This window comes from Cetorhinus maximus, chromosome 28 (genome assembly GCF_964194155.1).
Source record: "Cetorhinus maximus chromosome 28, sCetMax3.hap1.1, whole genome shotgun sequence".
NCBI classification, from domain to species: Eukaryota; Metazoa; Chordata; class Chondrichthyes; order Lamniformes; family Cetorhinidae; genus Cetorhinus; species Cetorhinus maximus.
Window position 1 is genome coordinate 1,104,928 of NC_135906.1, and position 27,208 is coordinate 1,132,135.

The 27,208-nt window shown below is 50.5% G+C and overlaps 4 pseudogenes; all 4 read right to left on the reverse strand.

The window, feature by feature from the left end:
* Nucleotides 1-15,183: 15,183 nt before the first annotated feature.
* Nucleotides 15,184-15,357, reverse strand: LOC144669038 (U2 spliceosomal RNA; annotated as a pseudogene).
* Nucleotides 15,358-19,499: 4,142 nt separating this feature from the next.
* On the reverse strand, nucleotides 19,500-19,679 carry LOC144669118 (U2 spliceosomal RNA; annotated as a pseudogene).
* A 3,348-nt stretch (nucleotides 19,680-23,027) lies between these two features.
* On the reverse strand, nucleotides 23,028-23,207 carry LOC144669137 (U2 spliceosomal RNA; annotated as a pseudogene).
* A 3,350-nt stretch (nucleotides 23,208-26,557) lies between these two features.
* Nucleotides 26,558-26,735, reverse strand: LOC144669254 (U2 spliceosomal RNA; annotated as a pseudogene).
* Nucleotides 26,736-27,208: the final 473 nt, after the last annotated feature.

Here is a 27,208-nt window from a genome sequence, read left to right on the forward strand (position 1 = left end):
GAAAAGTTCACTCAGTTTCTTTCTCCAAAGTGATCAAGGTAAGCATCAAGAGGTTTTTCATCCTCAAAGGCACCCAGAAAGCTAGAAAGGAACAGAGGGAAATGTCCCGACTCCAGAAAAACATGCAGAATCTGCTCTGGCTGCAGTCGATGGGGGTCGATGTCAAGGAGGAACTCCAAGAGGTGAAGAGCCAGCAAGCCTCGCTCTTTGCCTCGGAGGCCTCCAAGATCATCTTCTGTTCCAGGGACTAAGGCCCTTGAGTCCTTCGAGAAGAGTAAAACTCCTGGAAGCGACGGCTTGCTGGCGGAGTTGTATTCGGCTCTGTGGGACTTGATCGGCCCAGACCTGCTAGGAGTGTACGAGAGTATGCTCCTGGCCGGTAGTATGTCAGAATCCATGAGGAAAGGCATCATCACCCTCATCTACAAGCACAAGGGGGGAAGGGAGGAAAGGGAGGAAATTAGAAATTGGTGACCCATTTCACTGTTGAATGTGGACTATAAGCTTCTGTCGAAGGTCATCGTCAATCGGGTCAAATCCGCTCTGGAATTGGTGATCCACCCTGACCAGACCTGCACTGTGCCGGGCAGGAAGATCTTTGACAGCCTGGCGCTGCTCAGGGATACGATTGCCTATGTACAGGACAGGGGTGTGGATACCTGCCTCATCAGCTTGGATCAGGAGAAGGCCTTTGACAGAATATCGCACACCTACATGGTGGATGTGCTCTCCAAAATGGGGTTTGGGGACGAAATTCGCAACTGGATCCAACTGCTCTACACTAACATCAGTAGCGCAGTCTCAATCAATGGGTGGGAAACAGATAGCTTTCCGATGAAATCTGGAGTCAGGCAGGGCTGTCCTCTCTCGCCTGTCCTTTTCGTGTGTTGCATAGAACCCTTTGCCGAGTCCATCAGGAAGGATCCGGGCATAAGAGGAGTGACGATCCCAGGCAGTGGAGGCACTCAAGTCAAAGCCTCCCTGTACATGGACGACGTCGCCGTCTTCTGCTCGGATCCGCTGTCGGTGCGCAGACTGATCCACATCTGCGACCAGTTTGAACTAGCCTCGGGAGCCAAGGTAAATCGTGGGAAGAGCGAGGCCATGTTCTTTGGGAACTGGGCTGACCGATCCTTTGTCCCCTTCACCGTCAGGGCTGACGGCCTGAAGGTGCTGGGGATATGGTTCGGAGGGTCCGGGGCATGTGTTAGAAACTGGAAGGAATGAGTGGCAATGGTAATAAGAGCACTGGGCATGCACCCAAACCCATTCTTAGGAAGGATGAGTGCCCATGAGTAGCATGTTGGCATGGGTCAGTGTGGAGAACAGTTAGGGGCTGGCCATCCCCCATGGACCTCAGGGGTGTTACAGTCAGTGGCAGCTGCCAATGATGCCGAAGTTCGCCAAGGGGGTGAGCCCTGGCTGCATGGACTGAGTGCCTTGCGGGTCGAGTGCCACGAATCGGATGTGCCCTGCGAGATGGTCCTCAGCTGGGGTTGGACTGGCTGCAATGGCGCTGCAGGTAGAGAGTGGACTCACTGCTCCTCTATACTTTCAGGAGAAGACATCCCATAACAATATTGAGAGGTCACAGACTGGCGGGGAACCCCACACCTCCTCATCCTCACTCACTATAAGCAGAAGGCCTTGGAACTCGAGGGGCAGCAAGTACCTCGGTCAACCAGCCATGGTGAGGTTGGGGTATCAGACGAAGGTCAGAGTGCAGCGCACTGAGGTGAGAACTTCAGCTTGTGCAACCATTCTAGTGTAGCCTCTTCATTGATGTGCGCCTCGAACCTGGAGTCCCCATTGACAATCAAAAGACGAGGGCACCATGAAGCAGATCTCCGTTGTCTCACCAGGGTGCCTGGCATGTACAGTGAGAGTCTGATGACTTTCACTAACGACATGTTCATCTTCTCCCTTTTGGGTTCAGCAGCAGGCGCTCGCACTCAGGACCCTGAAGGGCCACCCCTGACCCCGGAAGATCACCATGTTCCCCACGCGCCTGCCTCACACCCGCTCTGTCAAGCAGGCACCAGCGCAGATACCAGCATTAGATGGCCGTCCAGTATCTCAGTGCACATTGGTGAGGGCACTTCACACTCGTTTGAGGTGCAGGCGGAGGCAGAGAGTGCCCAGGGTGCTGGCAGTCGGAGGACTGCTGGAGACCAGGACGATGCTCAGTCGAAGGCTGATGATGAGCCTCTGGAGTCGTCCATTAGGAAGCAGATGCTGGACGTCCAGCGGGGTGTGCGGGAGGATCTAGCGGAGATCTATGAGGGTATGTGCGCCATGGTCTCCATTATGGAGGAGTCCATGCGGAGCATGACCACTGAGCGCACTGCCTCAGCCAAGGAGAGAGTGGTGACTGTCAGGGAGAGGCTGCCCCAGGGACAGGATCAGGGGTCCCTGGGGATACACTCGGACCTGCAAGCGCTCACACCGGCAATGACCTCAGGTGGTCAGTGTCCGTGTGTGAGATGGATGGGGTACCCAGTATACCAGCTAGGTGCCCGTCCATCAATGGTGAGCAGGGAGGTCCTGAGTGACCTCACGTTGGCGCACGAGCTGCCTGTTGTCTCTGCGGGCTCCTCTCAGGGCCCTACGGATGATGGCAGCAGCCCCTCTGCCCCTCTGCCAGTGACCGTGGCATCTGATGAGGCTGCGGCGACTGGGGAGATGGCAGCCATGGCACTGGCCGCTCCCTCCCAGGTGGGGACAGCACAGGCTCCACTGGCCAGAGGACGACCGCCAAGGTCACCCAGGCCAACAAGGCAGCAGAGTCAGCAGGCTGCCTCCAATGCCAGTGCCAGCGAGGGGGCAGCACCTAGACATAGCACCCACAAATGTAAATTTAAAGCACCTTAAGCACAAGATGGTCTTGTCACGGGTGATGTTTTGTTCCCCCATTTTGCTTTGAGTTTTTTAATGGTGTGACAAACAACACCGGTTAATGTTCAGTTCAGGAATCTGTCACCTGCAACATTAAATGACATTTGATTTTGTGTTATTGGCCTGAGTTTGCTTCATTTGTTCTGCAGGTGCAGCGTAGGCCAATATTTAATGATGCACCGAAATATCGCGAGAGTGCGCGTTGACGTTGGGACGCTCGGCTGATGTCAACATGTTTCATTTCAGGCTCGAGCGAATCGGACACGCGCCCGCCCACCAAGCCAAAAATTCTGCCCATTGAGTTCAGTCTTTAGCCTATTTTGGGCAGTGAAAGAAGTTGTTTTGGACAATGGAGCCCCAAATCCTGGAAAACCGTTCATACAAAAGCACCATTCACTTGCAAATACACCTCTCCACCACTCTCTCTCTCTCTCTCTCACTCCACTGCAGCTTTTACCTCACAACATTTTAAACCAGTTCTCTGCTGCCGCTGCTGATACCGCTCTTAAAAGTACAGCAAGCTCCCAGCTCAAAGCTCATAGACTTTACACAGCTGCTGACAAGCGTCTAAATTCACGATCACACAATGGTTACGGTGCGTAAGCAGGCCAATCGGCCCATCGTGTCTGTACTGGCTCTCTGAATGAGCATCTCAATACCCAGTGCCATTCTCCTGCCCTCACCCAATAACCCTACAGATTGTTTCTTTTCAACTAATTATCTAATTCCCTCTTGAATGCTTTGATTGAACCACACTCTCAGTCAGTGCATTCCGGACCCTAGCCACTCACGGTGTGAAATCGGTTTCTCTTATGTCACTTCTGCTTCTTTGACCCGTTGCTTTAAATCTGTATCCCCTCATTTTCGATCATTTCACAAGTGGGGACAATTTCTCCCTATCTACTCTCTCCAGACCTCTCATGACTTTCAATACCTCTATCAACTCTCTTCTCAGCCTTCTTTTCTCTCAGGAAAACAGTCTCAACGTCTCCAATCTTACTCCGTAACTGATCTTCCACATCCCTCTTCGGCACTCTCTCCAATGCCTTCACATCCTCCCTAAAATGTGGTGCCCAGAACTGTACGCAGTACTCCAGCTGTGGTCTAACTCGTGTCTTATACAAGCCCCTATTAATAAAGCCTAGGATACTGAATGCTGTGTTAACTGCTCTCTCAACTTGTCCTGCCACCTTTAATGACTTATGCAAATACACACCCAGGTCCATCTGTGTCGACGCCCCCTTTATTTTGTGCTGTCTCTCTATGTTCTTCCTACCAAAATGCATCAGCTCATATTTCTCCACACTGAACTTCATCTGCCACATATCCGCCCATTCGACCAACTAGTCTGTGTCCTTTTCAAGTTCTCCACTGCCCTCTTCACGGTTCACAGTTGCTTCCAAGTTTTGTATCGTCTGCAAATTTTGAAAAATTTTCCTCTACTCTAAGGTCTAAACCATTCATATATATCAGGAAAAGCAAGGGTCCAATACTGACCCCTGGGGAACTCCACTACAAACCCGCCTCCAGCCCTAAAATCATCCATTAACTATTACTCTCTGTTTCTTGTCACTCAGTCAATTTTCTATCCACATTGCTACTGTCTGTTTTATTCCATGAGATATAACTTTTCTCACAAGTCTGTGTGGCACTGTATCAAATGCCTTTTGGAAGTCCATGTACACCACATCAACAGCATCACCTTCACCAACCCTCTCTGTTACCTCTTCAGAAAATTTCAGCAAGTTAGGGAAACGCCATTTTCCCTTAAGAAATCCATGCTGGCTCTTCTTAATTAACCCGCATTTGTCCCTGAATTTTCCGTGCCCGCTGGTGGTGGGCATGATAGGTGGCGCGATCGGTTTCACGATGGTGGGAAGGCAGGTTGTGATTGTCCGCTCAGCCCGCCAACGACAGGCCGCGTTTCCCACCATCGGTCATCGGGAACCTCATTGTAATACACCAGCATATCATTATCAGGCCATCCCGCCAGGCTCTTGCACCCCCGCTGGATCATCCGTCCACGTCAGCGGGAAAGCACGCTGACGTGTTTCACAACAGCACAGAGGTGACGTGCACTTGGCGGCTGCACTTTGGGTAAACTGGAGGTGAGTGAACAGCTCACTGGGGTTGCCTGTTGCTTTCCAGGCTTCAGGGGCACAGGGGGGGTCGGGGGTATGTGCTGCCCTGCCTCGGAGGCGACTTTTGTGGGTGAGGGGGAGTGGGGGGCAAGTGCAGCCTTGCCGTTGAGGTGACTGGTGGCTGAGGGTCATCGTTTGCTGTGCCCTTTACTCTGGGTAGGAGACGGCAATGTCCATTTCGCCAAGAGTGGCTCGGTAGCACCACTACTGACCGAGCTGGCCGAGTCCTAAAGGACATAGCTGCTAGACTGGGTCTGTGGCAGGTGGTGAGGGAACCAACAAGAGGGGAAAGCATACTTGACCTCATCCTCACCAACCTACCTGCTGCAGAAGCATCTGTCCATGACAGTATCAGTAGGAGTGAGCACCACACGGTCCTTGTTGAGACAAAGTCCCATCTTCACATTGAGGATACCCTCTATTGTGTTGTGTAGCACTACCACTGTGCTAAATGGGATGGATTTCAAACAGACCTAGCAACTCAAGACTGCATCCATGAGGCTCTGTGGGCCATCAGCAGCAGTAGAATTGTACTCGAAACAATCTCTAACCTCATAAACCGGCAAGTTCCCTGCTCTGCCATTACCATCAAGCCAGGGGTTCAACCCAGGTTCATTGAAGAGTGCAGGGGGGCATGTCAGGAGCAGCTCCAGGCATACCTAAAAATGAGGTGTCAACCTGGTGAAGCTACATCACAGGACGACTTGCGAGCCAAACAGCATAAGCAGCAAATGACAGACAGAGTCAAGTGACTGACCTTGATATCAAGACAGCATTTGACCAAGTGTGGAGCGGAGCACATCAGTGTAAAAGATAAGGCTGAAGCACTTGCAATAATCTTCAGCCAGAAATGCCGAGTGGGTGATCCATCTCGACCTCCTTCTGAGGTCCTCAGCATCACAGATGCCAGTTTTCAGCCAAAGCGATTCACTCCACTTGATATCAAGAAATGGCTGAAGACACTGGATACTGCAAAGGCTACGGGCCCTGACAATATTGCGGTAATGGTACTGAAACTTGTGCTCCGGAACATGCCGTGCCCCTAGCCAAGCTGTTCTAGTACAGCTACCACACTGGCATCTACCCGTCAATGTGGAAAATTGCCCAGGTATGTCTTGTACAGACAAATCAGGGCAAACGCAACCCAGCCAGTTACCGCCCCATCACTCTACTCTCGTTCATCAGTAAAGTCATGGAAGGGGGTCATCAACTGCGCAATCAAGCGGCCATTGCTTAGCAATAACCTGCTCACTGACAGGTTTGGGTTTGGCCAGGGTCACTCAGCTCCTGGCCTCATTACAGCCTTGGTTCGAGCATGGACAAAAAAGCTGAACTCCTGAGGTGACGTGAGAGTGACTGACCTTGATATCAAGACAGCATTTGACCGAGTGTGGAATCAAGGAGCCCGATCAAATCTGGAGACGATGGGAAATGGGGGGAAGCTCTCCGCTGGTTGGAGTCATACCCAGCACTAGGGAAGATGGTTGTGGTTGTTGGAGGTCAATCATCTCAGTTCCAGGACAACAGTGCAGGAGTTCCTCAGGGTAGTATCCTCAGCTCAACCATCTTCAGCTGCTTCATCAATGACCTTCCGTCCATCAAAAGGTCAGAAGCGGGGACGTTCGCTGATGATTTCACAATGTTCAGGACTGTTCGTGTCTCCTCAGTTACTGAAGCAGCCCATGTCCAAATGCAGCAAGACCTGGACAATATCCAGGCTTGGGCTGACAAGTGGCTAGTAACATTTACGCCACATAAGTGCCAAGAAATTACCACCTCCAACAAGAGAGAATCTAACCATCACCCCTTGACATTCAATGGCATTGCCATCACTGAATCACCCACTATCAATGTGCTGGGGGTTACCATTGACCAGAAAATGAACTGGACTACCATCTCAATACTGTGGCTGCAAGAGCAGGTCAGAGGCCAGAAATCCTGCGCCGAGTAACTCACCTTCTGACTCCCCAAAGTCTGTCCACTACCTACAAGGCATAAGTCAGGAGTGTGATGGAATACTCTCCAATTGCCTGGGTGAGTGCCGCTCCAACAACACTCCAGAAGTTTGACACCATCCAGGACAAAGCAGACCGCTTAATTGGCACCCCATCCACAAACATTCACTCCCAACACCACCAACGCACAGCGGCACCAGTGTGTACCTTCTGCTAGATGCACAGCAGGAACTCCCCAAAGTTTCTTAGGCAGCACCTTGCAAACCCACGACCACTACCATCTGAAGGACAAGGACAACGGACACATGGGAACACCCCCACCTACAGATTCCCCTCCAATCCACTCACCATCCTGGCTTGGAAATATGTCACCGTTCCTTCACTGTCGCTGGATCCAAATCCTGGAAGCACTCCCTAACACAATGTGGGTGTATCCACAGCACATGGACTGCAGCGGTTCAAGAAGGCAGCTCAGCACCACCTTCTCAAGGGCAATTAGGGATGGGCAATAAATGCTGGTCTAGCCAGTGATACCCACGTCCTGTGTAAATGAATGAAAAAAGACTGGAAGAGCCTTTCTCACCACTGGCCAAGCCAAGTCTTGCTGGAAGCTGTGTAAAACCCCTCGGGCTGTATGTTTAACATGAAATGAATGCTGTAATGTAACCTTTAACTCTAAGTGTAGTGAGGCACCCTGTATGGAATGAAACTGATGTGTTAAATTTGAACTGTTCTGGAATGTAGCTTTACACATTTTATGAAACAAAATGTACTTTTTCACAAGCTTAGAGATCAACAGCAAATCAAGTACAGTGACTGTTGTTTACTGGGCTGAGGGGAGGAGTCAAGGTGTTGGGCTTCTCTCTGTCCCTGATATCTGATCGATTCAGCAGCCTGGAATGTTTATTCAAATTCAGTGTGAGGAAAAGACCAGACTAGGAGCAGTGAGCGAAGAGAGTAGCGGCATTTTAATTTTCGCATGGATGTTACTGATACAAGCCTTGATTGAAACAATCAAAGGTGAGCAGCCACTGCTGAGGACAGAAATACCGAGTGTTGATCTATCACGGAGCACTCACAAGAATTGACCAGCCCAGTGCATTGCCAGGAGGAACCTGAAAACTGTGCTAAGCACAAGAGACCAAGACAAATTCAATTGAAAAGAGGAAAGCTGAGATCTGGGAGAATTGAGCAGCAAAGACACTCAGGTAAGCATGCTAGTTTGAAGATCAAGTTCAAAATGTTGTGCAAGATGTATTTACAGCGCAGATAATTTTCACTTTCCTAGAACAAGCCTTTTCCTTTCTGCAAGTTGCTCAATCTGCACGGTTGTTCTTTTCTGCTGCCCCTTCCCACTCACCTTGCCTGTCGCACAGGGGCTTCATGAAATGATGGGGAGATGATTAAAAGTAAAGTGAGAGGAAATTGGTGCAACCTGGCAGATATTGTTCTGTGCTCACAAGTGATTTTGTTCCCAAGTTTGCCTTGCATTCAAATGCAGGTTGAGGTTGAAAAATTCCTAAAATGTTGTAGAAAATAACCTTGGAGAAGGACGGATAAACATTGTAAAAATGGAATCTCAAGTGATTGTGAAGGAAATAATGGTGTGACGGCAAAAGTTGATAATTTGTCTCATTGTATTGCACGGCCTCAATTGGGCTGAGCTGTGTCATGTTGCAGCTTCTGTAATTTTGAGATTGTTTTCCGAATGTCCGGCAGTAAAGCTTTTTTTAATAGTTTACTGTCGGCCCCACATGAAGCGTCTGGGTCCTGATTTGCACATGTAAGGGAGCCATCCACTCCAACAGGTCTTGTCTCGCTTTAGCTGTTGCCCCCATCCCCCACCAGGTTCCACCTCATGGCTAGGGGAGGGGTGCTGCTGAGGTGGGATTCTTTTGAAGAACTGAAACGTTTTTTGTGAAAAATATACTTTATTCATAAAATATCTGGAAGAACATTCCAAAATATTTCAAATTCACCATCACAAAAAGTACAGTCAGCTTCAACTTTTACACATGGATCACCAGGTGCATCAATACGATCAATGAATATTACAATCATTTCAATCTGGTCATTACAGACAGTCAGACAATGGGGTTGGAGTTATCAACATCCATCAAGTTGCTCTCTGAGGTGCTTCAATACAATTATAATACAATTAGCATTCAATGCATTCAATGCATTGTGAGCTGGACAGCCCGAGGGGCTCTGATTTAAAGCAACTGGCAGAAGAAGCAAAAACGATTTGAGAGAAAGCTTTTTCACACAGAGTGGCTAGGGTCCAGAACGCACTGACTGAGAGTGTGGTTCAATCAAAGCATTCAAGAGGGAATTAGATAATTAGTTGAAAAGAAACAATCTGTAGGGTTACTGGGAGAAGGTAGGAGAATGACACTCGGTATTGAGATGCTCATTCAGAGAGCCAGTACAGACACGATGGGCCGATTGGCCTGCTTATGCACCGTAACAATTGTGTGATCGTGAATTTAGACGCTTGTCAGCAGCTGTGTAAAGTCTATGAGCTTTGAGCTGGGAGCTTGCTGTACTTTTAAGAGCGGTATCAGCAGCGGCAGCAGAGAAGTGGTTTAAAATGTTGTGAGGTAAAAGCTGCAGTGGAGTGAGGGAGAGAGAGAGAGAGAGAGAGAGTGTGGTGGAGAGGTGTATTTGCAAGTGAATGGTGCTTTTGTTTGAACGGTTTTCCAGTATTTGGGGCTCCATTGTCCAAAACAACTTCTTTCACTGCCCAAATCAGGCTAAAGACTGAACTCAATGGGCAGAATTTTTCGCTTGGCGGGCGGGCGCGTGTCCCATTCACTCGAGCCTGAAATGACACATGTTGACATCAGCCGAGCGTCCCAACGTCAACGCGCACTCTCGCGATATTTCGGTGCATCATTAAACATTGGCCTACGCTGCACCTGCAGAACAAATGAAGCAAACTCAGGCCAATAACACAAAATCAAATGTCATTTAATGTTGCAGGTGACAGATCCCTGAACTGAACATTAATTACCGTTAATTAAATTGCACAATCAGAAAAGTAAAATCTAAAATAAACCAACGCACCAGGCAGAATAATAGAAAGCAATCTTTTCTTTGTTTTCCATAAGCAGCGTTCCTTGAGCTATTTAATAGAGGCAGCACTGATGTTGATTCTATTGCTACCACTGAAAATACTGTAACTCCTTCCGCTGACTGGAAAGGCGTCAGCAACAGTTGCGCCTGCGCACTCGGGCCTCACTGTTGAATAGAAAAGTAGAGAGCTGATGCTTCAGTTATTCAGGGCATTGGTGTGACCCCATCTGGAGCACTGTGTACACTATTGGTCTCCTTATTTGAGGAAGAATGTCAATGCGTTGGAAGCCATTCAGATACGGTTTACCCAGCTAGTACCTGGATTGGGCGGATTGCCTTATGAGGAAGGATTGGACAGGCTAGGCCTGTATCTGCTGTAGTTCAGAAGAGTAAGGGGCGACCTGATTAAAACATACAAGAAGCTGAGGGGCCTTGAGAGGGTGGATGTGGAGAGGATGTTTCCTCTTGTGGGAGAATCTTGTATTTGGGGCCACTGTTTAAGACAGAGGTGAGGGGAAATTCTTTTCTCTCAGAGAGTCGTGAAACTTTGGAATTCTCTTCCTCAACAGGCGATGGAAGCAGAATCGTTGCATATTTTTAATTATTGAGAAGTAAGTGGATGAAAGGTTATCGAGGGTAGGGGGTAATGTGGAAATGAGGTTACGATCAGATCAGCCGGGAGCTTATTGAGTGGCGAAGTGGGCTTGAAAGGCTGAGAGGCCGACTCCTGTTGCTAATTCATATGTTCATGTGTTTTTGTTAGTAACATGAAGAGGTTTTCACCCTCAAAGGTATTCAGAAGGCAAGAGAGAGAGGGAGAGGCTGGGGGAACGTTTCCCGTCTCCAGAAAAACCTGAACAAAAACAAAAATACCTGGAAAAACACAGCAGGTCTGACAGCATCTGCGGAGAGGGACACAGTTAATGTTTCGAGTCCGAATGACCCGTCAACAGAACTTCTCTGTTGAAGGGTCATTCGGACTTGAAACGTTAACTGTGTCCCTCTCCGCAGATGCTGCCAGAACTGCTGAGTTTTTCCGGTCTTTTTGTTTTAGTTTTGGATATCCAGCGTCCGCAGTTTTTGCTTTTATCCAGAAAAACCTGCTCCGGCTGCAGTCGATGGGGGTCGATATCAAGGAGGAACTCCAAGAGGTGAAGAGCCAGCAAGCCTCGCTCTTTGCCTCGGAGGCCTCTCTAGATGATCTTCCGGTCCAGAGTCCGCTCCGTGGAGCAGGATGAGACGTGCTCACGTTTCTTCTTCCAAAAGGTACACAGAGAGAGCTCTGTGATCAGCAGCCTGAAGGGAGAAGACAGCTCAGTAAAGTCATCGCAGTCCGACATTTTGAGGATCAGCAAATCCTTTTATGTCGGATTGTAAGATGTGATGCCCACAGACAGTACGGAGTCCCAGTCCTTCCTGTCCACCATTACAAAGGGCTTTGATAACAGTACATGGGAGAGTCTGGACAAACATGGTGGATGTGCTCTCCAAAATGGGATTTGGGGAGGGAATCCGCAACACGCCTGGAGTCTCACCCCCTCTGCATGTTGCCCTCGAGGTGGCTGTGGTGGGGACAAGATCGTTGTTCACATCCTTGTGGATTGTGCCTTTGCAAAGAAGGTCTGGAGAGAGATTTTTTTTGCAAAAATATACTTTATTCATAAAATATCTTCAATCACATTCCAAACCATTTCAAAAACACCATTACAAGGGTACAATCCAGGTTAAACTTTTACAAAATGTATCACCAGGTGCATCAGTACAAACAATATTACAATCATTTACAGCCTTTCATTTTGAGCTGTACAGCCCGAGGGGCTCTAAACAGTTCCCAGTCTCTCGGTGCGCTGTAGCACAAAAGGTCTTAGACAGCGACCCTTCCCCATTGTGCCTTTGCGGCGGCTGCCCCAAGCTTTAGTGCGTCCCTCAGCACATAGTCCTGGACTTTGGAATGTGCCAGTCTGCAACACTCAGTCGGGGACAACTCTTTGCGCTGGAAGACCAACAAGTTTCGGGCAGACCAAAGCGCCTCTTTCACCGAGTTGATGATCCTCCAGCTGCAGTTGATGTTCCTCTCGGTGTGTGTCCCTGGGAACAGCCAGCAGAGCACAGAGTCCTGTGTCACAGAACTGATCGGGACGAACCTCGACAGAAACCACTGCATCTCTCTCCAGACCTTCTTTGCAAAGGCACAATCCATAAGGAGGTGAACAACGGTCTCGTGCCCAACACAGCCACCTCGAGGGCAACATGCAGAGGGGGTGAGACTCCTGGCGTGTAGGAAGGATCTGACCGGGAGGGCGTTTCTCACCACCAGCCAAGCTACGTCTTGGTGCTTGTTGGAAAGTTCTGGCGATGAGGCATTTTGCCAAATGACTTTCACAGTCTGCTGGGGAACCATCCGACAGGATTCTCCCTTTCTTTTTCCCGCAGGGCCTCTAAGACGATATGTGCCGACCACTGCCTGATGGACTTGTGGTCAAAGGTGTTTCTCTGCATACATTTTTCCACCAGGGACGGGTGGTACGGCACGGTCCAACTACTTGGAGCGTTCCGCGGCAGCGTGGCCAGACCCATCCTTCGCAACACTGAGGACAAGTAGAACCTCAACACATAGTTACACTTGGTGTTTGCGTACCAAGGGTCTACGCATAGCGTGATGCAGCCGCACACAGTTTGAGGGCATGTTGGGAACGTATTCTCCCCCTTTATCTAGAGGCTTGTACATCACGTTCCTGCGGACACGATCCATTTTCGACCTCCAGATAAAGCTAAAGATGGCTCGGGTGATCGCCATCGCGCAAGAGTCTGGAATGGGCCAGACGTGCGCCACGTACAGGAACAGCGAGAGTGCCTCACACCTGATGACCAGGTTCTTACCCGCAAATGAGAGGGAGCGTCGCTCCCACATGCCCACTTTTCTTTCCACTATTGATACTCGCTCTTTCAAGTTTCTAACACATGCCTCGGTCCCTCTGAACCATATCCCCAGCACCTTCAGGCCGACAGCCCTGACGGTGAAGGGGACAAAGGATCGGTCAGCCCAGTTCCCAAAGAACATGGCCTCGCTCTTCCCACGATTTACTTTGGCTCCCGAGGCCAGATCGAACTGGTCGCAGACCTGGATCAGTCTGCGCACCGACAGCGGATCCGAGCAGAAGACAGCGACATCGTCCATGTACAGGGAGGCGTTGACCTGAGTGCCTCCACTGCCTGGGATTGGCACTCCTCATATGCCCGGATCCTTCCTGATGGACACAGCAAAGGGTTCTATGCAACTCACAAACAGGACAGGGGAGAGAGGGAAGCCCTGCCTGACTCCAGATTTAATCGGAAAGCTATCTGATTCCCAGCCATTGATTGAGACTGCGCTGTTAGTGTACAGCAGTTGGATCCAATTGGGTTTTGAAACATGTACATGTTGGAAAGTAAAGAAAGCTTCGCTGTCCTTCACCGTCACCCGAACGGTGTTACGTACCCCATGATATGGGGCTCGACTGGTTATAGCCATTGCTTCACGACTACACTTGATCTTTGCCAAAAGGCCGAGAAGCGATTCCATTTGCCTTCCTTGTTACCTGCTGTACCTGCATACTAGCTTACAGCGATTCATGCGCGAGGACACCCAGATCCCTCTGTGCTGAAGCATTTCTGAAGTTTCTCTCCATTTAAATAATAAGTCACCTTTTTATTCTTCTGACCAAAATGGATAACCTCACACTTATCCACGTTAAACTCCATCTGCCAAATTTTGCCCCATTCACCTAACCTGTCCAAATCCATTTGTAAATTTCTTATTTCTTCATTGCAACTTACTTTCCCACCTATTTTGGTGTCATCTGCAAAGTTAGCTATAGTACCTTCTACCCCTGAATCCAAGTAAATAGTTGGGGCCAAAGGACCGAACCCTGTGGCACCCCACTAGTTACAGCTTGCCATCCACAAAAGACCCATTAATCCTGACTCTCTGCTTTCTGTTGGTTAGCCAATCCTCTAGCCAAGCTAATATATTACCCTTAGCTGCGTGTGATCTTATCTTGTGTATTAATCTTTTGTGCGGCACCTTATCAAATGCCTTCTGGAAGTCCAGACATGCTACATCTACAGGATCCCCATTATCCACTTTGCTTGTCACATCTTCAAAGAACTCCAGCAAATTAGTCAAACACGATTCACTCTTCGTAAAGCCATGCCGACTCTGACGGATTGCAATTTGACTTGCATTTTAGGAAGGTAGTGAAGGCATTGGAGAGAGTGCAGAAGAGGTTTACGAGTTTGGTTCCAGGGGCGAGGAAGTTGAGTTATGAAGTAAGATTGGGGAAGCTGGGAATGTATTCCTTGGGGAAAAGAAGTCCGAGAGGAGACTTGATAGAGGTATTGAAAATCATGAGGGGTCGGGAGAGAGTAGATAGGGAGAAACTGTTTGCACCGGGGAAAGGATCGAGAAGGAGAGGGCACAGGTTTAAAGTAACTGGCAAAAGAAGCAAAAGTGATAGGAGCAGCGAGTGGCCAGGGTCTGGAATGCACCGCCTGATAGCGCGGCGGAGGCAGGTTCAATTGAAGAGGGAATGAGATGATTATTTGAAAAGAAAGCATGTGCCGGGTTACGTGGAGAAGGCAGGAGAAAGGCACGAGGTGGAATGTTCATTGGGAGAACTGGTGCAGGCACGACGGGGGGAATGGGCTCCTTGTGCAATGTAAGGATTGTGTGAATGTGGATGTAGAGGTTTCGGAGTAGCTGTGTAAAGTGTGTGAGGTTTGAGGTGTGAGTTTTGATTGTTGCTGTATCAGCAGCAGCGGCAGCGGCAGCAGAGAGCTGGTTTAAAATGTTGTGAGGCGAAAGGTGCAGCTGAGAGAGTGTTTGAGAGGTGTATTTGCAAGTGAAAGATGTTTTTATATGAGTGAGGTAGAGTGTTTGTGAGATGAGAGTGCTGTCTGTGAGTGTTGGGTGAGCGTGCATGTTTTTTGTGTGTAGCTGCTGCGGGTGAGTGAGTGAGTGAGAGAGAGAGAGAGAGAAAGAAAGAAAGTTGGGTTTTGGAACATGTACATGTTGAGAAGTAAAGAAAGCAGATGTTTGTAAGAAAACTATTTTTAGCATTGAAAATCCCCTGGAAAGGGGAGGGTGCACCGTTCCCAGAGATACTGCAATACCGGGTCGATGCGTGGAGTGGACGGAGCAAGCCCCTATTCCATCTCCCTGCTCCAAAAATCAATTTAATATATGGTCCCCAGATAAGGGACGTATCAGATATTAAACTGATAAGAACAGATTTTTTTTTTTGTAAAAATATACTTTATTCATAAAATATCTTCAATCACATTCCAAACCATTTCAAAAACAACATTACAAGGGTACAATCCAGGTTAAACTTTTACAAAATGTATCACCAGGTGCATCAGTACAAACAATATTACAATCATTTACAGCCTTTCATTTTGATCTGTACAGCCCGAGGGGCTCTAAACAGTTCCCAGTCTCTCGGTGCGCTGTGGTAGAAAGGTCTTAGACAGCGACCCTTCCCCATTGCGCCTTTGCGGCAGCTGCCCCAAGCTTTAGTGCGTCCCTCAGCACGTAGTCCTGGACTTTGGATTGTGCCAGTCCGCAACAATCGGTCGGGGACAACTCTTTGTGCTGGAAGACCAACAAGTTTCGGGCAGACCAAAGCGCCTCTTTCACCGAGTTGATGATCCTCCAGCTGCAGTCGATGTTTGTCTCGGTGTGTGTCCCTGGGAACAGCCCGTAGAGCACAGAGTCCTGTGTCACAGAACTGCTCGGGATGAACCTCGACAGCAACCAATGCATCTCTCTCCAGACTTTCTTTGCAAAGGCACAATCCACAAGGAGGTGGACAACGGTCTCTTCCCCACCACAGCCACCTCGAGGGCAACGTGCAGAGGGGGTGAGCTTCCTGGCGTGTAGGAAGGATCTGACGGGGAGGGCCTTTCTCACCACCAGCCAAGCTACGTCTTGGTGCTTGTTGGAAAGTTCTGGCGATGAGGCATTCTGCCAAATGACTTTGACAGTCTGCTCGGGGAACCGATAAGAAACTGATAAGAACAGATTTTTTTTTTTTGTAAAAGTATACTTTATTCATAAAAAATCTTCAATCACATTCAAAACCATTTCAAAAACAACATTACAAGGGTACAATCCAGGGTTAAACTTTTACAAAATGTATCACCAGGTGCATCAGTACAAACAATATTACAATCATTTACAGCCTTTCATTTTGATCTGTACAGCCCGAGGGGCTCTAAACAGTTCCCAGTCTCTCGGTGCGCTGTGGTAGAAAGGTCTTAGACAGCGACCCTTCCCCATTGCGCCTTTGCGGCAGCTGCCCCAAGCTTTAGTGCGTCCCTCAGCACGTAGCCCTGGACTTTGGATTGTGCCGGTCCGCAACAATCGGTCGGGGACAACTCTTTGTGCTGGAAGACCAACAAGTTTCGGGCAGACCAAAGCGCCTCTTTCACCGAGTTGATGATCCTCCAGCTGCAGTCGATGTTTGTCTCGGTGTGTGTCCCTGGGAACAGCCCGTAGAGCACAGAGTCCTGTGTCACAGAACTGCTCGGGATGAACCTCGACAGCAACCACTGCATCTCTCTCCAGACTTTCTTTGCAAAGGCACAATCCACAAGGAGGTGGACAACGGTCTCTTCCCCACCACAGCCACCTCGAGGGCAACGTGCAGAGGGGGTGAGACTCCTGGCGTGTAGGAAGGATCTGACGGGGAGGGCCTTTCTCACCACCAGCCAAGCTACGTCTTGGTGCTTGTTGGAAAGTTCTGGCGATGAGGCATTCTGCCAAATGACTTTGACAGTCTGCTCGGGGAACCTTCCCACAGGGTCCACCCTCTCCTTATCCCTCAGGGCCTCTAGGACGTTACGTCCTGACCACTGCCTGATGGACTTGTGGTCAAAGGTGTTTTTCTGCATCAATTTTTCCACCAGGGACAGGTGGTACGGCACGGTCCAACTACTTGGAGCGTTCCGCGGCAGCGTGGCCAGACCCATCCTTCGCAACACCGGGGACAGGTAGAACCTCAGCACGTAGTGACACTTGGTGTTTGCGTACTGAGGGTCTACGCACCGCTTGATGCAGCCGCACACAAAGGTGGCCATCAGTATGAGGGCGATGTTGGGCACGTTTTTTCCCCCTTTATCTAGAGGCTTGTACATCGCGTCCCTGCGGACACGATCCATTTTCGACCTCCAGATAAAGCGGAAGATGGCGCGAGTGATCGCCATCGCGCAGGAGTCTGGAATGGGCCAGACCTGCGCCACGTACAGCAACAGCGAGAGTACCTCACACCTGATGACCAGGTTCTTACCCGCAATGGAGAGGGAGCGTCGCTCCCACATGCCCAGTTTCCTTTTCACCATAGCCACTCGCTCCTTCCAGTTTCCAACGCATGCCCCGGTCCCTCCGAACCATATCCCCAGCACCTTCAGGCCGTCAGCCCTGACAGTGAAGGGGACAAAGGATCGGTCAGCCCAGTTCCCAAAGAACATGGCCTCGCTCTTCCCACGATTTACCTTGGCTCCCGAGGCCAGTTCGAACTGGTCGCAGATGTGCATCAGTCTGCGCACCGACAGCGGATCCGAGCAGAAGACGGCGACGTCGTCCATGTACAGGGAGGCTTTTACCTGAGTGCCTCCACTGCCTGGGATCGTCACTCCTCTTATGCCCGGATCCTTCCTGATGGACTCGGCAAAGGGTTCCATGCAGCACACGAAAAGGACAGGCGAGAGAGGGCAGCACTGCCTGACTCCAGATTTAATCGGAAAGCTATCTGTTTCCCACCCATTGATTGAGACTGCGCTACTGATGTTAGTGTAGAGCAGTTGGATCCAATTTCGAATTCCCTCCCCAAAGCCCATTTTGGAGAGCACATCCCCCATGTAGGTGTGCGATATTCTGTCAAAGGCCTTCTCCTGATCCAAGCTGATGAGGCAGGTATCCACACCCCTGTCCTGTACATAGGCAATCGTATCCCTGAGCAGCGCCAGGCTGTCAGAGATCTTCCTGCCTGGCACAGAGCATGTCTGGTCAGGGTGAATTACCAATTCCAGAGCGGATTTGACCCGGTTGGCGATGACCTTGGACAGAATCTTATAGTCCACATTCAACAGTGAAATGGGTCGCCAATTTCTAATTTCCTCCCTTTCCCCCTTGTGCTTGTAGATGAGGGTGATGATGCCTTTCCTCATGGATTCTGACATACTACCGGCCAGGAGCATACTCTCGTACACCCCTAGCAGGTCTGGGCCGATCAAGTCCTACAGAGCCGAATACAACTCCGCCGGCAAGCCGTCGCTTCCGGGGGTTTTATTCTTCTCGAAGGACTCGAGGGCCTTAGTCAGTTCGTCAGGAGTTAGCGGTTTGTCAAGGCTCTCCCGCGTGCTGTGGTCTAAGACCTCCGTGATAGAGGACAGGAAGGACTGGGAGGCCGTGCTGTCCGTGGGCTTCACGTCATACAGTCCGGCATAAAAGGATTTGCTGATCCTCAGAATGTCGGACCGTGATGACTTTACTGAGCCGTCTTCTTCCTTCAGGCTGCTGATCACAGAGCGCTCTCTGTGTACCTTTTGGAAGAAGAAACGTGAGCACGTCTCATCCTGCTCCACGGAGCGGACTCTGGAACGGAAGATGATCTTGGAGGCCTCCGAGGCAAAGTGCGAGGCTTGCTGGCCCTTCACCTCTTGGAGCTCCTCCTTGACATCGACCCCCATCGACTGCAGCCGCAGCAGATTCTGCATCTTTTTCTGGAGTCGGGACATTTCCCTCTGTTCCTTTCTAGCTTTCTGGGTGCCTTTGAGGATGAAAAACCTCTTGATGCTTCCCTTGATCGCTTCCCACCAGTGTGTCAGGGACTCAAAGAGGGGTTTCACGGTTCTCCAACCTTTGTAATCCCTCTTGAGCTCCTCAATGTTCTCTGGGGTCAGCAGTTGCACATTTAGCTTCCATGCCCCCCTGCCCACCCTCAGGTCTTCCTCCAAGTGGCAGTCCGCCAGTAGGAGGCAGTGGTCAGAGAAGAACACCGGCTTGACCTCGGTGGATCTGACTGTGAATGCACGGGACACAAACAGGAAGTCTATCCTGGAACGAATGGACCCGTCTGGCCGCGACCAGGTGTATCTACGCTGCGCTCGGTCTGCAGGGTTGCTGAAGACGTCGTGCAGCTTGGCATCCTTAACTGTTTCCATCAGGGATCTGGACGTAGCGTCCAATCTGCTGCCGGCCCTGCCGGCGAGTGTTGGGTGAGAGTGCGTGTTTTTTGTGTGTAGCTGCTGCGGGTGAGTGAGTGAGAGAGAGAGAGAGAGAGAGAGAGAGAAAGAAAGAAAGTTGGATTTTGGAACATGTACATGTTGAGAAGTAAAGAAAGCAGATGTTTGTAAGAAAACTATTTTTAGCATTGAAAATCCCCTGGAAAGGGGAGGGTGCACCGTTCCCAGAGATACTGCAATACCGGGTCGATGTGTGGAGTGGACGGAGCAAGCCCCTATTCCATCTCCCTGCTCCAAAAATCAATTTAATATATGGTCCCCAGATAAGGGACGTATCAGATATTAAACTGATAAGAACAGATTTTTTTTTTTTTTTTTGTAAAAATATACTTTATTCATAAAATATCTTCAATCACATTCCAAACCATTTCAAAAACAACATTACAAGGGTACAATCCAGGTTAAACTTTTACAAAATGTATCACCAGGTGCATCAGTACAAACAATATTACAATCATTTACAGCCTTTCATTTTGATCTGTACAGCCCGAGGGGCTCTAAACAGTTCCCAGTCTCTCGGTGCGCTGTGGTAGAAAGGTCTTAGACAGCGACCCTTCCCCATTGCGCCTTTGCGGCAGCTGCCCCAAGCTTTAGTGCGTCCCTCAGCACGTAGTCCTGGACTTTGGATTGTGCCAGTCCGCAACAATCGGTCGGGGACAACTCTTTGTGCTGGAAGACCAACAAGTTTCGGGCAGACCAAAGCGCCTCGTTCACCGAGTTGATGATCCTCCAGCTGCAGTTGATGTTTGTCTCGGTGTGTGTCCCTGGGAACAGCCCGTAGAGCACAGAGTCCTGTGTCACAGAACTGCTCGGGATGAACCTCGACAGCAACCACTGCATCTCTCTCCAGACTTTCTTTGCAAAGGCACAATCCACAAGGAGGTGAACAACGGTCTCTTCCCCACCACAGCCACCTCGAGGGCAACGTGCAGAGGGGGTGAGACTCCTGGCGTGTAGGAAGGATCTGACGGGGAGGGCCTTTCTCACCACCAGCCAAGCTACGTCTTGGTGCTTGTTGGAAAGTTCTGGCGATGAGGCATTCTGCCAAATGATTTTGACAGTCTGCTCGGGGAACCATCCCACATGGTCCACCCTCTCCTTATCCCTCAGGGCCTCTAGGACGTTACGTGCTGACCACTGCCTGATGGACTTGTGGTCAAAGGTGTTTTTCTGCATCAATTTTTCCACCAGGGACAGGTGGTACGGCACGGTCCAACTACTTGGAGCGTTCCGCGGCAGCGTGGCCAGACCCATCCTTCGCAACACCGGGGACAGGTAGAACCTCAGCACGTAGTGACACTTGGTGTTTGCGTACTGAGGGTCTACGCACCGCTTGATGCAGCCGCACACAAAGGTGGCCATCAGTATGAGGGCGATGTTGGGCACGTTTTTTCCCCCTTTATCTAGAGGCTTGTACATCGCGTCCCTGCGGACACGATCCATTTTCGACCTCCAGATAAAGCGGAAGATGGCTCGAGTGATCGCCGTCGCGCAGGAGTCTGGAATGGGCCAGACCTGCGCCACGTACAGCAACAGCGAGAGTACCTCACACCTGATGACCAGGTTCTTACCCGCAATGGAGAGGGAGCGTCGCTCCCACATGCCCAGTTTCCTCTTCACCATAGCCACTCGCTCCTTCCAGTTTCTAACGCATGCCCCGGTCCCTCCGAACCATATCCCCAGCACCTTCAGGCCGTCAGCCCTGACAGTGAAGGGGACAAAGGATCGGTCAGCCCAGTTCCCAAAGAACATGGCCTCGCTCTTCCCACGATTTACCTTGGCTCCCGAGGCCAGTTCGAACTGGTCGCAGATGTGCATCAGTCTGCGCACCGACAGCGGATCCGAGCAGAAGACGGCGACGTCGTCCATGTACAGGGAGGCTTTTACCTGAGTGCCTCCACTGCCTGGGATCGTCACTCCTCTTATGCCCGGATCCTTCCTGATGGACTCGGCAAAGGGTTCTATGCAACACACGAAAAGGACAGGCGAGAGAGGACAGCCCTGCCTGACTCCAGATTTAATCGGAAAGCTATCTGTTTCCCACCCGTTGATTGAGACTGCGCTACTGATGTTAGTGTAGAGCAGTTGGATCCAATTTCGAATTCCCTCCCCAAACCCCATTTTGGAGAGCACATCCCCCATGTAGGTGTGCGATATTCTGTCAAAGGCCTTCTCCTGATCCAAGCTGATGAGGCAGGTATCCACCCCCCTGTCCTGTACATAGGCAATCGTATCCCTGAGCAGCGCCAGGCTGTCAGAGATCTTCCTGCCTGGCACAGAGCAGGTCTGGTCAGGGTGAATCACCAATTCCAGAGCGGATTTGACCCGGTTGGCGATGACCTTGGACAGAATCTTATAGTCCACATTCAACAGTGAAATGGGTCGCCAATTTCTAATTTCCTCCCTTTCCCCCTTGTGCTTATAGATGAGGGTGATGATGCCTTTCCTCATGGATTCTGACATACTACCGGCCAGGAGCGTACTCTCGTACACTCCTAGCAGGTCTGGGCCGATCAAGTCCCACAGAGCCGAATACAACTCCGTCGGCAAGCCGTCGCTTCCGGGGGTTTTACTCTTCTCGAAGGACTCGAGGGCCTTAGTCAGTTCGTCAGGAGTTAGCGGTTTGTCCAGGCTCTCCCGCGTACTGTGGTCTAAGACCTCCGTGATAGAGGACAGGAAGGACTGGGAGGCCGTGCTGTCCGTGGGCTTCACGTCATACAATCCGGCATAAAAGGATTTGCTGATCCTCAGAATGTCGGACCGTGATGACTTTACTGAGCCGTCTTCTTCCTTCAGGCTGCTGATCACAGAGCGCTCTCTGTGTACCTTTTGGAAGAAGAAACGTGAGCACGTCTCATCCTGCTCCACGGAGCGGACTCTGGAACGGAAGATGATCTTGGAGGCCTCCGAGGCAAAGTGCGAGGCTTGCTGGCCCTTCACCTCTTGGAGCTCCTCCTTGACATCGACCCCCATCGACTGCAGCCGCAGCAGATTCTGCATCTTTTTCTGGAGTCGGGACATTTCCCTCTGTTCCTTTCTAGCTTTCTGGGTGCCTTTGAGGATGAAAAACCTCTTGATGCTTCCCTTGATCGCTTCCCACCAGTGTGTCAGGGACTCAAAGAGGGGTTTCACGGTTCTCCAACCTTTGTAATCCCTCTTGAGCTCCTCAATGTTCTCTGGGGTCAGCAGTTGCACATTTAGCTTCCATGCCCCCCTGCCCACCCTCAGGTCTTCCTCCAAGTGGCAGTCCGCCAGTAGGAGGCAGTGGTCAGAGAAGAACACCGGCTTGACCTCGGTGGATCTGACTGTGAATGCACGGGACACAAACAGGAAGTCTATCCTGGAACGAATGGACCCGTCTGGCCGCGACCAGGTGTATCTACGCTGCGCTCGGTCTGCAGGGTTGCTGAAGACGTCGTGCAGCTTGGCATCCTTAACTGTTTCCATCAGGGATCTGGACGTAGCGTCCAATCTGCTGCCGGCCCTGCCGGCGAGTGTTGGGTGAGAGTGCGTGTTTTTTGTGTGTAGCTGCTGCGGGTGAGTGAGTGAGAGAGAGAGAGAGAGAGAGAGAGAGAAAGAAAGAAAGTTGGATTTTGGAACATGTACATGTTGAGAAGTAAAGAAAGCAGATGTTTGTAAGAAAACTATTTTTAGCATTGAAAATCCCCTGGAAAGGGGAGGGTGCACCGTTCCCAGAGATACTGCAATACCGGGTCGATGTGTGGAGTGGACGGAGCAAGCCCCTATTCCATCTCCCTGCTCCAAAAATCAATTTAATATATGATCCCCAGATAAGGGACGTATCAGATATTAAACTGATAAGAACAGATTTTTTTTTTTTTTTTTGTAAAAATATACTTTATTCATAAAATATCTTCAATCACATTCCAAACCATTTCAAAAACAACATTACAAGGGTACAATCCAGGTTAAACTTTTACAAAATGTATCACCAGGTGCATCAGTACAAACAATATTACAATCATTTACAGCCTTTCATTTTGATCTGTACAGCCCGAGGGGCTCTAAACAGTTCCCAGTCTCCCGGTGCGCTGTGGTAGAAAGGTCTTAGACAGCGACCCTTCCCCATTGCGCCTTTGCGGCAGCTGCCCCAAGCTTTAGTGCGTCCCTCAGCACGTAGTCCTGGACTTTGGATTGTGCCAGTCCGCAACAATCGGTCGGGGACAACTCTTTGTGCTGGAAGACCAACAAGTTTCGGGCAGACCAAAGCGCCTCGTTCACCGAGTTGATGATCCTCCAGCTGCAGTTGATGTTTGTCTCGGTGTGTGTCCCTGGGAACAGCCCGTAGAGCACAGAGTCCTGTGTCACAGAACTGCTCGGGATGAACCTCGACAGCAACCACTGCATCTCTCTCCAGACTTTCTTTGCAAAGGCACAATCCACAAGGAGGTGAACAACGGTCTCTTCCCCACCACAGCCACCTCGAGGGCAACGTGCAGAGGGGGTGAGACTCCTGGCGTGTAGGAAGGATCTGACGGGGAGGGCCTTTCTCACCACCAGCCAAGCTACGTCTTGGTGCTTGTTGGAAAGTTCTGGCGATGAGGCATTCTGCCAAATGATTTTGACAGTCTGCTCGGGGAACCATCCCACATGGTCCACCCTCTCCTTATCCCTCAGGGCCTCTAGGACGTTACGTGCTGACCACTGCCTGATGGACTTGTGGTCAAAGGTGTTTTTCTGCATCAATTTTTCCACCAGGGACAGGTGGTACGGCACGGTCCAACTACTTGGAGCGTTCCGCGGCAGCGTGGCCAGACCCATCCTTCGCAACACCGGGGACAGGTAGAACCTCAGCACGTAGTGACACTTGGTGTTTGCGTACTGAGGGTCTACGCACCGCTTGATGCAGCCGCACACAAAGGTGGCCATCAGTATGAGGGCGATGTTGGGCACGTTTTTTCCCCCTTTATCTAGAGGCTTGTACATCGCGTCCCTGCGGACACGATCCATTTTCGACCTCCAGATAAAGCGGAAGATGGCTCGAGTGATCGCCGTCGCGCAGGAGTCTGGAATGGGCCAGACCTGCGCCACGTACAGCAACAGCGAGAGTACCTCACACCTGATGACCAGGTTCTTACCCGCAATGGAGAGGGAGCGTCGCTCCCACATGCCCAGTTTCCTTTTCACCATAGCCACTCGCTCCTTCCAGTTTCTAACGCATGCCCCGGTCCCTCCGAACCATATCCCCAGCACCTTCAGGCCGTCAGCCCTGACAGTGAAGGGGACAAAGGATCGGTCAGCCCAGTTCCCAAAGAACATGGCCTCGCTCTTCCCACGATTTACCTTGGCTCCCGAGGCCAGTTCGAACTGGTCGCAGATGTGCATCAGTCTGCGCACCGACAGCGGATCCGAGCAGAAGACGGCGACGTCGTCCATGTACAGGGAGGCTTTTACCTGAGTGCCTCCACTGCCTGGGATCGTCACTCCTCTTATGCCCGGATCCTTCCTGATGGACTCGGCAAAGGGTTCTATGCAACACACGAAAAGGACAGGCGAGAGAGGACAGCCCTGCCTGACTCCAGATTTAATCGGAAAGCTATCTGTTTCCCACCCGTTGATTGAGACTGCGCTACTGATGTTAGTGTAGAGCAGTTGGATCCAATTTCGAATTCCCTCCCCAAACCCCATTTTGGAGAGCACATCCCCCATGTAGGTGTGCGATATTCTGTCAAAGGCCTTCTCCTGATCCAAGCTGATGAGGCAGGTATCCACCCCCCTGTCCTGTACATAGGCAATCGTATCCCTGAGCAGCGCCAGGCTGTCAGAGATCTTCCTGCCTGGCACAGAGCAGGTCTGGTCAGGGTGAATCACCAATTCCAGAGCGGATTTGACCCGGTTGGCGATGACCTTGGACAGAATCTTATAGTCCACATTCAACAGTGAAATGGGTCGCCAATTTCTAATTTCCTCCCTTTCCCCCTTGTGCTTGTAGATGAGGGTGATGATGCCTTTCCTCATGGATTCTGACATACTACCGGCCAGGAGCGTACTCTCGTACACTCCTAGCAGGTCTGGGCCGATCAAGTCCCACAGAGCCGAATACAACTCCGTCGGCAAGCCGTCGCTTCCGGGGGTTTTACTCTTCTCGAAGGACTCGAGGGCCTTAGTCAGTTCGTCAGGAGTTAGCGGTTTGTCCAGGCTCTCCCGCGTACTGTGGTCTAAGACCTCCGTGATAGAGGACAGGAAGGACTGGGAGGCCGTGCTGTCCGTGGGCTTCACGTCATACAATCCGGCATAAAAGGATTTGCTGATCCTCAGAATGTCGGACCGTGATGACTTTACTGAGCCGTCTTCTTCCTTCAGGCTGCTGATCACAGAGCGCTCTCTGTGTACCTTTTGGAAGAAGAAACGTGAGCACGTCTCATCCTGCTCCACGGAGCGGACTCTGGAACGGAAGATGATCTTGGAGGCCTCCGAGGCAAAGTGCGAGGCTTGCTGGCCCTTCACCTCTTGGAGCTCCTCCTTGACATCGACCCCCATCGACTGCAGCCGCAGCAGATTCTGCATCTTTTTCTGGAGTCGGGACATTTCCCTCTGTTCCTTTCTAGCTTTCTGGGTGCCTTTGCGGATGAAAAACCTCTTGATGCTTCCCTTGATCACTTCCCACCAGTGTGTCAGGGACTCAAAGAGGGGTTTCACGGTTCTCCAACCTTTGTAATCCCTCTTGAGCTCCTCAATGTTCTCTGGGGTCAGCAGTTGCACATTTAGCTTCCATGCCCCCCTGCCCACCCTCAGGTCCTTCTCCAAGTGGCAGTCCGCCAGTAGGAGGCAGTGGTCAGAGAAGAACACCGGCTTGACCTCGGTGGATCTGACTGTGAATGCACGGGACACAAACAGGAAGTCTATCCTGGAACGAATGGACCCGTCTGGCCGCGACCAGGTGTATCTACGCTGCGCTCCGTCTGCAGGGTTGCTGAAGACGTCGTGCAGCTTGGCATCCTTAACTGTTTCCATCAGGGATCTGGACGTAGCGTCCAATCTGCTGCCGGCCCTGCCGGCGAGTGTTGGGTGAGCGTGCGTGTTTTTTGTGTGTAGCTGCTGCGGGTGAGTGAGTGAGTGAGAGAGAGAGAGAGAGAGAGAGAGAAAGAAAGAAAGTTGGATTTTGGAACATGTACATGTTGAGAAGTAAAGAAAGCAGATGTTTGTAAGAAAACTATTTTTAGCATTGAAAATCCCCTGGAAAGGGGAGGGTGCACCGTTCCCAGAGATACTGCAATACCGGGTCGATGCGTGGAGTGGACGGAGCAAGCCCCTATTCCATCTCCCTGCTCCAAAAATCAATTTAATATATGGTCCCCAGATAAGGGACGTATCAGATATTAAACTGATAAGAACAGATTTTTTTTTTTTTTTGTAAAAATATACTTTATTCATAAATTATCTTCAATCACATTCAAAACCATTTCAAGAACAACATTACAAGGGTACAATCCAGGTTAAACTTTTACAAAATGTATCACCAGGTGCATCAGTACAAACAATATTACAGTCATTTACAGCCTTTCATGTTGATCTGTACAGCCCGAGGGGCTCTAAACAGTTCCCAGTCTCTCGGTGCGCTGTGGTAGAAAGGTCTTAGACAGCGACCCTTCCCCATTGCGCCTTTGCGGCAGCTGCCCCAAGCTTTAGTGCGTCCCTCAGCACGTAGTCCTGGACTTTGGATTGTGCCAGTCCGCAACAGTCGGTCGGGGACAACTCTTTGTGCTGGAAGACCAACAAGTTTCGGGCAGACCAAAGAGCCTCTTTCACCGAGTTGATGATCCTCCAGCTGCAGTCGATGTTTGTCTCGGTGTGTGTCCCTGGGAACAGCCCGTAGAGCACAGAGTCCTGTGTCAC